We start from the raw sequence: 12,726 nt of genomic DNA, 5'->3' as shown, positions 1-12,726 counted from the left end.
TCCCAATTCATTCCCTTGCCTTCTTCAATGGTGACTCTTTGATGTTCGCAGATCTGAAGGGTCTGGATAAGTACAAGCAGTGTAATGGTGGAGCTTCTGCCAATATCAGAGCCAAAGAGTTAGGGGCTAAGGGAAAGGTCCAGGGAGTGAATTGGGAACTGCTGGTAATTTGAAGGTTTGACCTCTGTTAGACCCACTGGACATCATCTGTTTACAAAGGTCAACTGACAAGTCTGTTAAGTCATAATATCAGTAGTTAGTGGATGAGTATACAGCCCATACTTGGTTCTGTCCCACAGTGGGACGAAGGACACTAGCATGCTGCCAAGCACTCCAATTTACTGACGTGAGAACAGATGTGAACTGGTGAAATGATGCTTTGCCCCTTGCTCCAGTCTATTCCCCCCAGTCTTAAAGGGTATATGCTAGAGTTGGGCATTGCCAGGGACCTCACGATACAATATCATCACAATACTTACGTTCCGATACAATGTTCATTGCGATTTTCATGAATCTCATGATTCCACAGCATACAGTGGTTCCTCCTTTAGAAATGGCGGCCTACTGCAGCACAGCTTGCAGGGTGCCGCAGAATTATATGGCACGTTGTTTGAGTGTCAGCCATTGTGTCCAGAATGACACATTTACCACAATCTGCCACCATCTACCACAAACGGTCACGGCATAAGCTCAAACTAGATTTTATTGCGAATCACATTCCAAACATATTCCTCACTATTAGTGCCTTCAGAAAATATTCATACCTCTTAACTTATTCCACATTTGTTTGCATTACAGCCTGAATTCTAAATTGAAAATTAAATTAAATTAAATTGTTTTTCTCACCCATCTACACACAATATCCCATAATGACATCACAATACCGCATGATGACATCACAATACCCCATTATGACATCACAAGGAAGACCATTTGGAATTAGTAATGCCTAAAGTTTTAACCCTACCCTTTATCCTAAAGTGAAACTGACACAGTGTTTCATGTACATGGAATCTTAATACAGTCTGTTCATATACATGTGTCCGTGCGTTTGGTCAATTAACAGACACTGCAGTAAATTAAACTATATCTAAATATCACCATACTCCTCTTACATTTGGGAACTTTCTCACCCTCAGTTACCTATGCACATCACCAACAACAAGCTCAACAACTAATGTTATGAAACAGTAGATAAACTCTCTCAAACGTTTTCAGCTAATTGCGTCAAAATGGCGCTTATAAATGATGGGACTTGTCTCAAGCCACGTTTTGACAATTTAATGGGAACTTGCCTGACAGCCCATTTGAACGATACCAAATCAATTTGATTGACAACTAAGGGATATACTAACTGTGGATAACAGTCATTCAAGTTCAGCAGAGCGAGCTAGCAAAGTGATTCGCATTTCTTGGTAGCTAACCAAATCATGCCTGCATCTCTAGCTGTAGCCACAGAAAAACAATATGGAGGAGAATTCGGCCACTCACCAACTCGTCCAATGACAAATCCTCCCATTAGCTAGCTAGATAACGTTAGGCTCCATGTTTATAGCTCACGTACATCACAGATAAGCTAGCTGGCCCAGTCAGGAGAGCATCCTGACGGGTTGCATCACTGCCTGGGGTTGCAACTGCTCAGCCTCCGACCGCAAGGCACTACAGAGGTTAGTGCGAACGGCCCAGTACTACCCTGGGCCAAGCTTCCTGCCATCCAGGACCTCTTTCCCAGGCGGTGTTAGAGGAAGGCCCTGAAAATTGTCAAAGACTCCCGCCACCCTAGTCATAGACTGTTCTCTCTGCTACTGCATGGCAAGCGGTACCGGAGTGCCAAATCTAGGTCCAAGAGGCTTCTAAGCAGCTTCTACCACCAAGCCATAAGGCTCCTGAACATCTAGTCACATGTCTACCCAGACTATTCATATTGCCCCCCCCCCCTCTCCACACCACTGCCACTCTCTGTTGTCATCTATGCATAGTCACTTCAATTAACTCTACCTACATGTTCATACTACCTCAACTAACCGGTGCTCCCGCACATTGACTCTGTACCGGTACCCCACTGTATATATTGACTCTGTACCGACACCCCCCTGTATATATTGACTCTGTACCGACACCCCCCGTATATATTGACTCTGTACCGACACCCCCCTGTATATATTGACTCTGTACCTGCACCCCCTGTATATATTGACTCTGTACCTGCACCCCCCTGTATATATTGACTCTGTACCTGCACCCACCTGTATATATTGACTCTGTACTGACACCCCCTGTATATATTGACTCTGTACCTGCACCCCCCTGTATATATTGACTCTGTACCTGCACCCCCCTGTATATATTGACTCTGTACCGGCTCCCCCCTGTATATATTGACTCTGTACCGACACCCCCCTGTATATATTGACTCTGTACCGACACCCCCCTGTATATATTGACTCTGTACCGACACCCCCCTGTATATATTGACTCTGTACCGACACCCCTGTATATATTGACTCTGTACCGACACCCCCCTGTATATATTGACTCTGTACCGACACCCCCTGTATATATTGACTCTGTACCGACACCCCCTGTATATATTGACTCTGTACCGACACCCCCTGTATATATTGACTCTGTACCGACACCCCCCTGTATATATTGACTCTGTACCGACACCCCCCTGTATACATTGACTCTGTAGCGGCTCCCCCCTGTATATATTGACTCTGTACCGACACCCCCCTGTATATATTGACTCTGTACCGACACCCCCTGTATATATTGACTCTGTACCGGTACTTAACCCTATAGTTTTTTCTGTTTTAACTCTATCCTAAACCTTCATACTTAACTGAATTCAGTGGGTATTAATGCCTTAATTTAACCATAAGAGTTATATGAGTGTACCTAAACTTAACATATTTGTCACAGAAAGTCAAAAATAGACATTTGTCCAAAGACTTTGGGACATGAAGTCAGACTTTGATATCTTGTTGAGTCACCAGGTGTTTGAGAGCCAATCCTCCACTCCTTAGTTCTGGTTAGCTATGCAGAAAAGCCCACAGGACCTGATAGAAAGCCTGGGATTCAAAATGGCTGACGTAGCTAAAGACAGGCAGGACTTGGATGATGACATTTCTAGTGCTTTATTTGAAACACCCTCCCCTAAGGTTTCTTACACATCTTACACAGACTTGGCCCATTTCTCCCTTCCTCAACCCTGTGACATACCAGCCCAATAGTATGCAAGCTGCTAGCGACCTCCCAGAACTGGAAATAAGATTACATCTGAATCCAGAGAGCTCCAGGCGACCACTGTCCTCTTGTCTTGTCTGCCCATTTGTTTGTGTAGGGGTCAGGGAAAGTACAGATACAGAAAACCATTTTCGTCAAGCTCTCTCTCTCCCTCCCTCTCTCTCTCTCTCTCCCTCCCTCTCTCTCTCTCTCTCTCTCTCTCCCTCTCTCTCTCTCTCTCTCTCTCTCCCTCCCTCCCTCTCTCTCTCTCTCTCCCTCCTTCTCTCTCTCTCTCTCTCCCTCCCTCGCTTTCTCTCTCTCTCTCGCTTTCTCTCTCTCGCTTTCTCTCTCTTGCTTCCTCTCTCTCTCTCTCTCTCTCTCTCTCTCTCTCTCTCTGTCTCTCTCTCTCTTGCTTTCTCTCTGTCTCTCTCTCTCTCTTGCTTTCTCTCTCTTGCTTTCTCTCTCTCTCTCTCTGTCTCTCTCTCTCTCTGTCTCGCTTCCTCTGTCTCTCTCTCTCTCTCTCTCTCTGTCTCTCTCTCTCTCTCTCTCTCGCTTTCTCCCTCGTTTTCTCTCTATCGCTTTCTCTCTCTCGCTTTCTCTCTCTTTCTTTCTCTCTCTCTCTCTCTCTGTCTCTCTCTCTGTCTCTCTCTCTCTCTGTCTCGCTTCCTCTGTCTCTCTCTCTCTTGCTTTCTCTCTCTCTCTCTTGCTTTCTCTCTCTCTCTCTCTCTCTCTCTCGCTTTCTCTCTCTTGCTTTCTCTCTCTCTCTCTCTGTCTCGCTTCCTCTCTCTCTCTCTCTCTCTCTCTCTCTCTGTCTCGCTTCCTCTGTCTCTCTCTCTCTCTCTCTCTCTCTCTCTCTCTCTCTCTCTCTCTGTCTCTCTCTGTCTCTCTCTCTCTCTCTCTTGCTCTCTCTGTCTGTCTCTCTCTCTCTCTGTCTCTCTCTCTGTCTCTCTCTCTGTCTCGCTTTCTCTCTCTATGTCTCGCTTCCTCTGTCTCGCTTCCTCTGTCTCTCTCACTCACTTTCTCTCGCGCTCTCACTTTCGCTCTCACTTTCTCTCTCTCTCTCTCTCTCTCTCTCTCTCTCTCTCTCTCTAATCTTCCTTCAACACAAGCGAGGATGGGTTCAATTGTTCTCCTAACTATATTTTGTATGGAGGTCTGCACCTATCTTCCTAGCCTAGCAGAATTTAAACATTTTTATGCAGTCTTGCAGTCAGAATTATCCTTTAGTGACTCACGTTTAGGACTTGTAGAACAAGTGTACTTTGTCTTCTCTTCGTTTATTGCCCCAATAGGCTGGTCCGACACTGAGTATACAACATGCTCTTTGCATGACATAGACTCACCAGGTGAATACAGGTGAAAGCTATAATCTCTTGATAAATCCACATCGATCAGTGTAGATGAAGTGGAGGAGACAGGTTAAAGGATTTTTAAGAGTTGAGACAATTGAGATATTGATTGTGCATGTGTGCCATTCAGAGGGTGAACGGGCAAGACAAAATATTCAAGTGCCTTTGAACGGGGTGTGGAAGTAGGTGCCAGGCGCACCGGTTTGTGTCAAGAACTGCAACACTACTGGGTTTTCCACGCTCAACAGTTTCCTGTGTGTATCAAGAATGGTGCAACACCCAGAGGTTCTCCAGCCATCTTGACACAACTGTGGGAAACACTGGAGTCAACATGTACCAGCATCCCTGTGGAACATTTTAGACACCTTGTAGAGTCCATGCCCTGACAAAATGAGGCTGTTCTGAGGGCAAAAGGGGGAGGGGCGGGGGGGGCACACAATATCAGGAAGGTGTTCCTAATGTTTGGTATACTCAGTGTAGTGGACAAACGTCATCATCAATACTATCTGCAGTTTGTGCCCGTGTTAAATGTTTGCTCTCTGGACCTTCCTAAAGAGCTAGTTTTCATGCAGTCAAAGTACATTTACATGCACACAAAAAAGGATCTATTGTAACTGATTTTGGCAGAAGGCCTGCTTATCCTAATCGGCATGTGGTCATGATCAAAGTTAGAATGCACTGATTGAAACACCTGGTTTTCTGAGCAATCTTTCAAATTATTAGGACAAGTTAACAGTTTAATCGGCGTTCAAGCGCATGTGCCAGTACCGGGTAGTGAAGTTCCAGCACCGGGTAGTGTAGTTCCAGCACCGGGTAGTGCCAGCACTGGGTAGTGTAGTGCCAGCACCGGGTAGTGTAGTGCCAGCACCGGGTAGTGTAGTTCCAGCACCGGGTAGTGCCAGCACCGGTTAGTGTAGTGCCAGCACCGGGTAGTGTAGTTCCAGCACCGGGTAGTGCCAGCACTGGGTAGTGTAGTGCCAGCACCGGGTAGTGTAGTGCCAGCACCGGGTAGTGTAGTTCCAGCACCGGGTAGTGCCAGCACCGGGCAGTGTAGTGCCAGCACCGGGTAGTGTAGTTCCAGCACCGGGTAGTGTAGTGCCAGCACCGGGTAGTGTAGTGCCAGCACCGGGTAGTGCTAGCAACGGGTAGTGCAGTGCCAGCACCGGGTAGTGCCAGTACCGGGTATCCCAAACTTCCCTCTTATGCGTGAGTGAAGTGCAAAGCATGTAAACGTTTTTAAATGAACTACATTATTGTGTGCATTTAACTGTGGTCATTGACTGATCAACTGTAACCAGAAAAGTTGGTAAATGCTTGATGAATTCCTTTTCCTGCTCGAACACTTAAAAAGTTAGAAAACAGAGATTTGTCATTTTATCAAAGTGATCAAGTTTCTTTCTATTCAGTCTGCATACTTGAAAGAGAGATCGAATATGTGATAATGATTTTTTCTTCTCCCTCTTGTAATTTGCATTCAGTGATTAGTAATTCAACAATGATAGATTTTTTTGCCCCCTCACTTGTAAAAGCATTGTCATTTCTTGAGTAATTACGGGTTCGGCTGCACCCTCATCGACTACCTCCCTCGCACTCCACGAATGCTGAACCGGGAAAGCCTGTGTGCGTGCTCGTGCATGCGTGTCTGACTGCCTGTGTGCACACAGATGTGTGTGTGTGTGTGTGTGTGTGTGTGTGTGTGTGTGTGTGTGTGTGTGTGTGTGTGTGTTGAAAGCCCCTAGTAAGCTCCTCCCCCTAGCTCCTCATTCAATAAACTGTTACCTGATATAGCTTGCTATGTCTCATTGGCTGGTGAACAGACAGGTTCAGGGACTATTCATTGGCTGGTGAACAGACAGGCTCGGGGACTGTTCATTGGCTGGTGAACAGACAGGCTTGGGGACTGTTCATTGGCTGGTGAACAGACAGGCTCGGGGACTGTTCATTGGCTGGTGAATAGACAGGCTCAGGGACTGTTCATTGGCTGGTGAACAGACAGGCTCGGGGACTGTTCATTGGCTGGTGAACAGACAGGCTTGGGGACTGTTCATTGGCTGGTGAACAGACAGGCTCGGGGACTGTTCATTGGCTGGTGAATAGACAGGCTCAGGGACTGTTCATTGGCTGGTGAACAGACAGGCTCGGGGACTGTTCATTGGCTGGTGAATAGACAGGCTCAGGGACTGTTCATTGGCTGGTGAACAGACAGGCTCGTACTCTTACCACCTTTTTGCGGTGAACAGCCAAAAGGCAGATGGAAGTTTGAGGTTTTCTCATTTGTTTTTACATGTTGTCCAGATGTCTGTTATCTCAGAGCCGTTGTCGATAATCTCTGTGGTGTGTTTTTCTACCACAACTACTTCATTGGTTTGCACACCTATCATGATGTTGCCATTCCAGCAAGAAAATACAAAATAAACTAGACATCATCCCCCGTTATTTTGCTTTGAGATCATCAAAAGTCCTTACCAAGGGCCCCTTGGACTTCAACATCTTTTCTGGGAGGTTAGACACACTTTTAATAAACGATCAAGGTAAATATTTACAGCTAAGAGACAGACTAAACCTCTCAGACCTCTGTCCATGCCGTCAGGGCTACTGCTATCAAACAGAGCGAGAGTTTTTGATCCGATGATCCAATTTGAAATCGCATGATCCTTCAGTGTGCTGCTGTCTAGCTGTCGGCTGTTTCAGTGTGACATCCAGCCAGGCATGATGGGAGATGGAGCTGGGCCAAACTCTGTGGGAGCGTGAGAGAGAGGAACATGCCATCAAAAGGAACAAGACATTTGACATACATAGATACAGTATAACTGCATGTTACGTTCCCTCTAGACCCAGTCATGCATTCTACAACGTGCCCCGCTCAGCTAAACATCTGTTTCTCTCTCTTTCTGTATTTCTCTCTTTCTGTTTGTCTCCCACTCTCTTTCTTTTTCCGTGTCTCTCTCGCTCTCTTTCTGTGTCTCTCTCTCTCTCTCTGTGTGTCTCTCTCTCTTTCTGTCTCTCTCTCTTTCTGTCTCTCTGTCTCTCTTTCTGTGTCTCTCTCTCTGTCTGTGTCTCTGTCTCTCCCTGTCTCTCTCTCACTGTCTTTTTGTCATTCATAATCTCTCTCTCTCCCTTTCTCTGTGCCCTTCTCTCGCTCTCTTGTTTCTCTGTTTGTGTGCAGCTCCTCTTGCTCTGAGAACACGTTCTCTTTTACAGCAACGACTTGGGAAATAGTTACAGGGGAGAGGAGGGGGATGAATGAGCCAATTGTAAACTGGGGATTATTAGGTGACTGTGATGGTTTGAGGGCCAGATTGGGAATTTAGCCAGGACACCGGGGTTAACACCCCTATTCTTTCAATAAGTGCCATGGGATCTTTAATGACCTCAGAGAGTCAGGACACCCGTTTAACGACCCATCCGAAAGACGGCACCCTACACAGGGCAGTGTCCCCAATCACTGCCCTGGGGAATTGGGATATTTTTTTAGACCAAAGGAAAGAGTGCCTCCTGCTGGCCCTCCAACACCACTTCCAGCAGCATCTGGTCTTCCATCCAGGAACTGACCAGGACCAAACCTGCTTAGCTTCAGAAGCAAGCCAGCAGTGGTATGCAGGGTGGTATGCTGCTGATAAATACTCATGTACCCTACTGGCCAAACATGATTACCTCTCTATCTCCAAAACAATCTCTCTCTTTATCTCTATGTCTGTCTCTCTCACACTCTCTTTCCTACAGGCCTACAATCCTATTTTCTCCACATGCACAGAGACACAGAGAGAGAGATAAGCAGCTCCTTTCTCTGCAGCAGCCGCCCCTTAGCCTCTGGTCTAACTCATCCTTTGAATGCCGTCGACAGCTCAGGGCAACATGATAAATGATGATTGCTCTGTCTCTTTGTCTGTCTGAGAGGAGAGAAGATACTGAGGAACTAGAAGCTCAGTCTGAAATAAATGGATGGAGTGAGAGAGTGGAAGAGAGAGCAAGAGAGAGAGATAGAGAGGGGTTGAGGGAGGGAGAGATTGAAAGAGAGAGAGAGAGAGAGGGGTTGAGGGGGGGAGAGATTGAAAGAGAGAGAGAGATTGGGAGAGGTTTTGAAGGGAGAAGGAACAGCAGAAAGAAGGAGAGGAGAGAGAAAGAGACAGGGAGGAGAGAGGCAGTCAGAGACAGGGAGAGGGAGAAGGAGCAATGCAGACAAGAGATAGAGACAGGGAGAGGGAGGAGTAATGCAGGCAGAGATAGAGACAGGGAGAGGGAGAAGGGGCAATGCAGGCAAGAGATAGAGACAGGGAGAGGGAGAAGGGGCAATGCAGGCAAGAGATATAGACAGGGAGAGGGAGAAGGAGCAATGCAGGCAAGAGATAGAGACAGGGAGAGGGAGAAGGAGAAGGAGCAATGCAGGCAAGAGATAAAGACAGGAGGAGGGAGAAGGAGCAATGCAGGCAGAGACAGGGAGAAGGAGCGTTGCAGGCAGAGATAGAGACAGGGAGAGGGAGAAGGAGCAATGCAGGCAGAGATAGAGACAGGGAGAGGGAGAAGGAGCAATGCAGGCAGAGATAGAGACAGGGAGAGGGAGAAGGAGCAATGCAGGCAGAGATAGAGACAGGGAGAGGGAGAAGGAGCAATGCAGGCAGAGATAGAGACAGGGAGAGGGAGAAGGAGCAATGCAGGCAGAGATAGAGACAGGGAGAGGGAGAAGGAGCAATGCAGGCAGAGATAGAGACAGGGAGAGGGAGAAGGAGCAATGCAGGCAGAGATAGAGACAGGGAGAGGGAGAAGGGGCAATGCAGGCAGAGAGAGACAGGGAGAGGGAGAAGGAGCAATGCAGGCAGAGAGAGACAGGGAGAGGGAGAAGGAGCAATGCAGGCAGAGATAGAGACAGGGAGAGGGAGAAGGAGCAATGCAGGCAGAGATAGAGACAGGGAGAGGGAGAAGGAGCAATGCAGGCAGAGAGAGACAGGGAGAGGGAGAAGGAGCAATGCAGGCAGAGAGAGACAGGGAGAGGGAGAAGGAGCAATGCAGGCAGAGATAGACAGGGAGAGGGAGAAGGAGCAATGCAGGCAGAGAGAGACAGGGAGAGGGAGAAGGAGCAATGCAGGCAGAGAGAGACAGGGAGAGGGAGAAGGAGCAATGCAGGCAGAGATAGAGACAGGGAGAGGGAGAAGGAGCAATGCAGGCAGAGAGAGACAGGGAGAGGGAGAAGGAGCAATGCAGGCAGAGATAGAGACAGGGAGAGGGAGAAGGAGCAATGCAGGCAGAGAGAGACAGGGAGAGGGAGAAGGAGCAATGCAGGCAGAGAGAGACAGGGAGAGGGAGAAGGAGCAATGCAGGCAGAGATAGAGACAGGGAGAGGGAGAAGGAGCAATGCAGGCAGAGAGAGACAGGGAGAGGGAGAAGGAGCAATGCAGGCAGAGATAGAGACAGGGAGAGGGAGAAGGAGCAATGCAGGCAGAGATAGAGACAGGGAGAGGGAGAAGGAGCAATGCAGGCAGAGATAGAGACAGGGAGAGGGAGAAGGAGCAATGCAGGCAGAGACAGGGAGAGGGAGAAGGAGCAATGCAGGCAAGAGATAGAGACAGGGAGAGGGAGAAGGAGCAATGCAGGCAGAGAGAGACAGGGAGAGGGAGAAGGAGCAATGCAGGCAGAGATAGAGACAGGGAGAGGGAGAAGGAGCAATGCAGGCAGAGATAGAGACAGGGAGAGGGAGAAGGAGCAATGCAGGCAGAGAGAGACAGGGAGAGGGAGAAGGAGCAATGCAGGCAGAGATAGAGACAGGGAGAGGGAGAAGGAGCAATGCAGGCAGAGATAGAGACAGGGAGAGGGAGAAGGAGCAATGCAGGCAGAGATAGAGACAGGGAGAGGGAGAAGGAGCAATGCAGGCAGAGACAGGGAGAGGGAGAAGGAGCAATGCAGGCAAGAGATAGAGACAGGGAGAGGGAGAAGGAGCAATGCAGGCAAGAGATAGAGACAGGGAGAGGGAGAAGGAGCAATGCAGGCAGAGATAGAGACAGGGAGAGGGAGAAGGAACAATGCAGGTATAGAGAGTGAGATCTGGTAATAGATGAAGAATGATACAGTGGAGGACAGTGAGGGTGAGCTGGACAGACAGACAAGAGAGGGGAGGGAGAGTGAGGTTGACAGTCAGACAGAAGAGGACAGTGAGGATGAAGTTGACAGACAGACAGGAGAGGACAGTGAGGGTAAAGTTGACAGACAGACAGAAGAGGACAGTGAGGATGAGATTGATAGACAGACAGGAGAGGACAGTAAGGATGAAGTTGACAGACAGACAGAAGAGGACAGTGAGGATGAAGTTGACAGATAGACAGGAGAGGACAGTGAGGGTAAAGTTGACAGACAGACAGAAGAGGACAGTGAGGATGAGATTGATAGACAGACAGGAGAGGACAGTAAGGATGAAGTTGACAGACAGACAGAAGAGGACAGTGAGGATGAAGTTGACAGATAGACAGGAGAGGACAGTGAGGATGAGATTGATAGACAGACAGGAGAGGACAGTGAGGGTAAAGTTGATCGACAGACAGGAGAGGATAGTGAGGGTAAAGTTGACCAACAGACAGGAGAGGACAGTGAGAGTGACGTTGACAGACAGGAGAGGACAGTGAGAGTGAAGATCACAGACAGGAGAGGACAGTGAGGGTGAAGTTGACAGACAGGAGGGGACAGTGAGGGTGAAGTTGACAGACAGGAGAGGACAGTGAGAGTGAAGTTGACAGACAGGAGAGGACAGTGAGGGTGAAGTTGACCGACAGGAGAGGACAGTGAGGGTGAAGTTGACCGACAGACAGGACAGGACAGTGAGGATGAGGTTGACAGACAGACAGGAGAGGACAGTGAGGGTGAGTTTAACACACAGAAGAGGACAGTGAAGGTGAGATTGATAGACAGACAGAAGAGGACAGTGAGGATGAGATTGATAGACAGACAGAAGAGGACAGTGAGGATGAGATTGATAGACAGACAGGAGAGGACAGTAAGGATGAAGTTGACAGACAGACAGAAGAGGACAGTGAGGATGAAGTTGACAGATAGACAGGAGAGGACAGTGAGGATGAGATTGATAGACAGACAGGAGAGGACAGTGAGGGTAAAGTTGATCGACAGACAGGAGAGGATAGTGAGGGTAAAGTTGACCAACAGACAGGAGAGGACAGTGAGAGTGACGTTGACAGACAGGAGAGGACAGTGAGAGTGAAGATCACAGACAGGAGAGGACAGTGAGGGTGAAGTTGACAGACAGGAGGGGACAGTGAGGGTGAAGTTGACAGACAGGAGAGGACAGTGAGAGTGAAGTTGACAGACAGGAGAGGACAGTGAGGTTGAAGTTGACCGACAGGAGAGGACAGTGAGGGTGAAGTTGACCGACAGACAGGACAGGACAGTGAGGATGAGGTTGACAGACAGACAGGAGAGGACAGTGAGGGTGAGTTTAACACACAGAAGAGGACAGTGAAGGTGAGTTTGACAGACAGGAGAGGACAGTGAGGGTGAGTTAAACAGACAGAAGAGGACAGTGAGGGTGAGTTAAACAGACAGAAGAGGACTGTGAAGGTGAGGTTGACAGACAGGAGAGGACAGTGAAGGTGAGTTTGACAGACAGGAGAGGACAGTGAGGGTGAGTTTAACAGACAGGAGAGGACTGTGAAGGTGAGGTTGACAGACAGGACAACAGAGTGTAGATTAGAAGTAAGGTCAGGTTATAACCTGAAGTTTCAAAAAGCGACTAAAAGCAGAGGTTTTAGACAGGATGGATGGAGAGGGTATCAAATCTTCTACCGTTTTCACAGAGTTGATACGCCCTCGGCATCGAGTGATGGCCTCCTGACTGTCACCGTGACGATGTGTGTTCTCACTGAAACACTTCCAACAGAAGGGGAGAAATTCACATATTGTTTTTGCTGCTGTGAAGAATTGGAATCACACATATACACACACACAGACACACACATAGAACCACTACCCTAGTAATACAAGTTGTTTCTGCTTTCATCTTAATTCCAGACATGTTGTCAACACATACCTAGAGAAATCCATTTGAGGGCCTCTCAACAGACACCATGGAGAAGACATAGACAACAAATAAAACATGGAAAAGGAGGGAAGAACTGAGAGCGAAAAATAGAGGTATAGCCAGTACTGTCTG

General features: G+C 48.0%; 1 protein-coding gene across 9 annotated transcripts in view; it reads left to right on the top strand.

Moving 5' to 3' along the window:
• The window catches only part of LOC135557920 (neurexin-3b), a 608,535-nt gene that overhangs the window by 503,137 nt on the left and 92,672 nt on the right, over positions 1-12,726 (top strand). The gene's annotated exons all lie outside the window — the stretch shown is intronic.

The sequence above is a fragment of the Oncorhynchus masou genome, chromosome 16, assembly GCF_036934945.1.
Source record: "Oncorhynchus masou masou isolate Uvic2021 chromosome 16, UVic_Omas_1.1, whole genome shotgun sequence".
In the NCBI taxonomy this organism is placed as follows: domain Eukaryota; kingdom Metazoa; phylum Chordata; class Actinopteri; order Salmoniformes; family Salmonidae; genus Oncorhynchus; species Oncorhynchus masou.
Note: the sequence above shows the minus strand (reverse complement) of the source record. Positions and strands in the feature narration are given on the sequence as shown.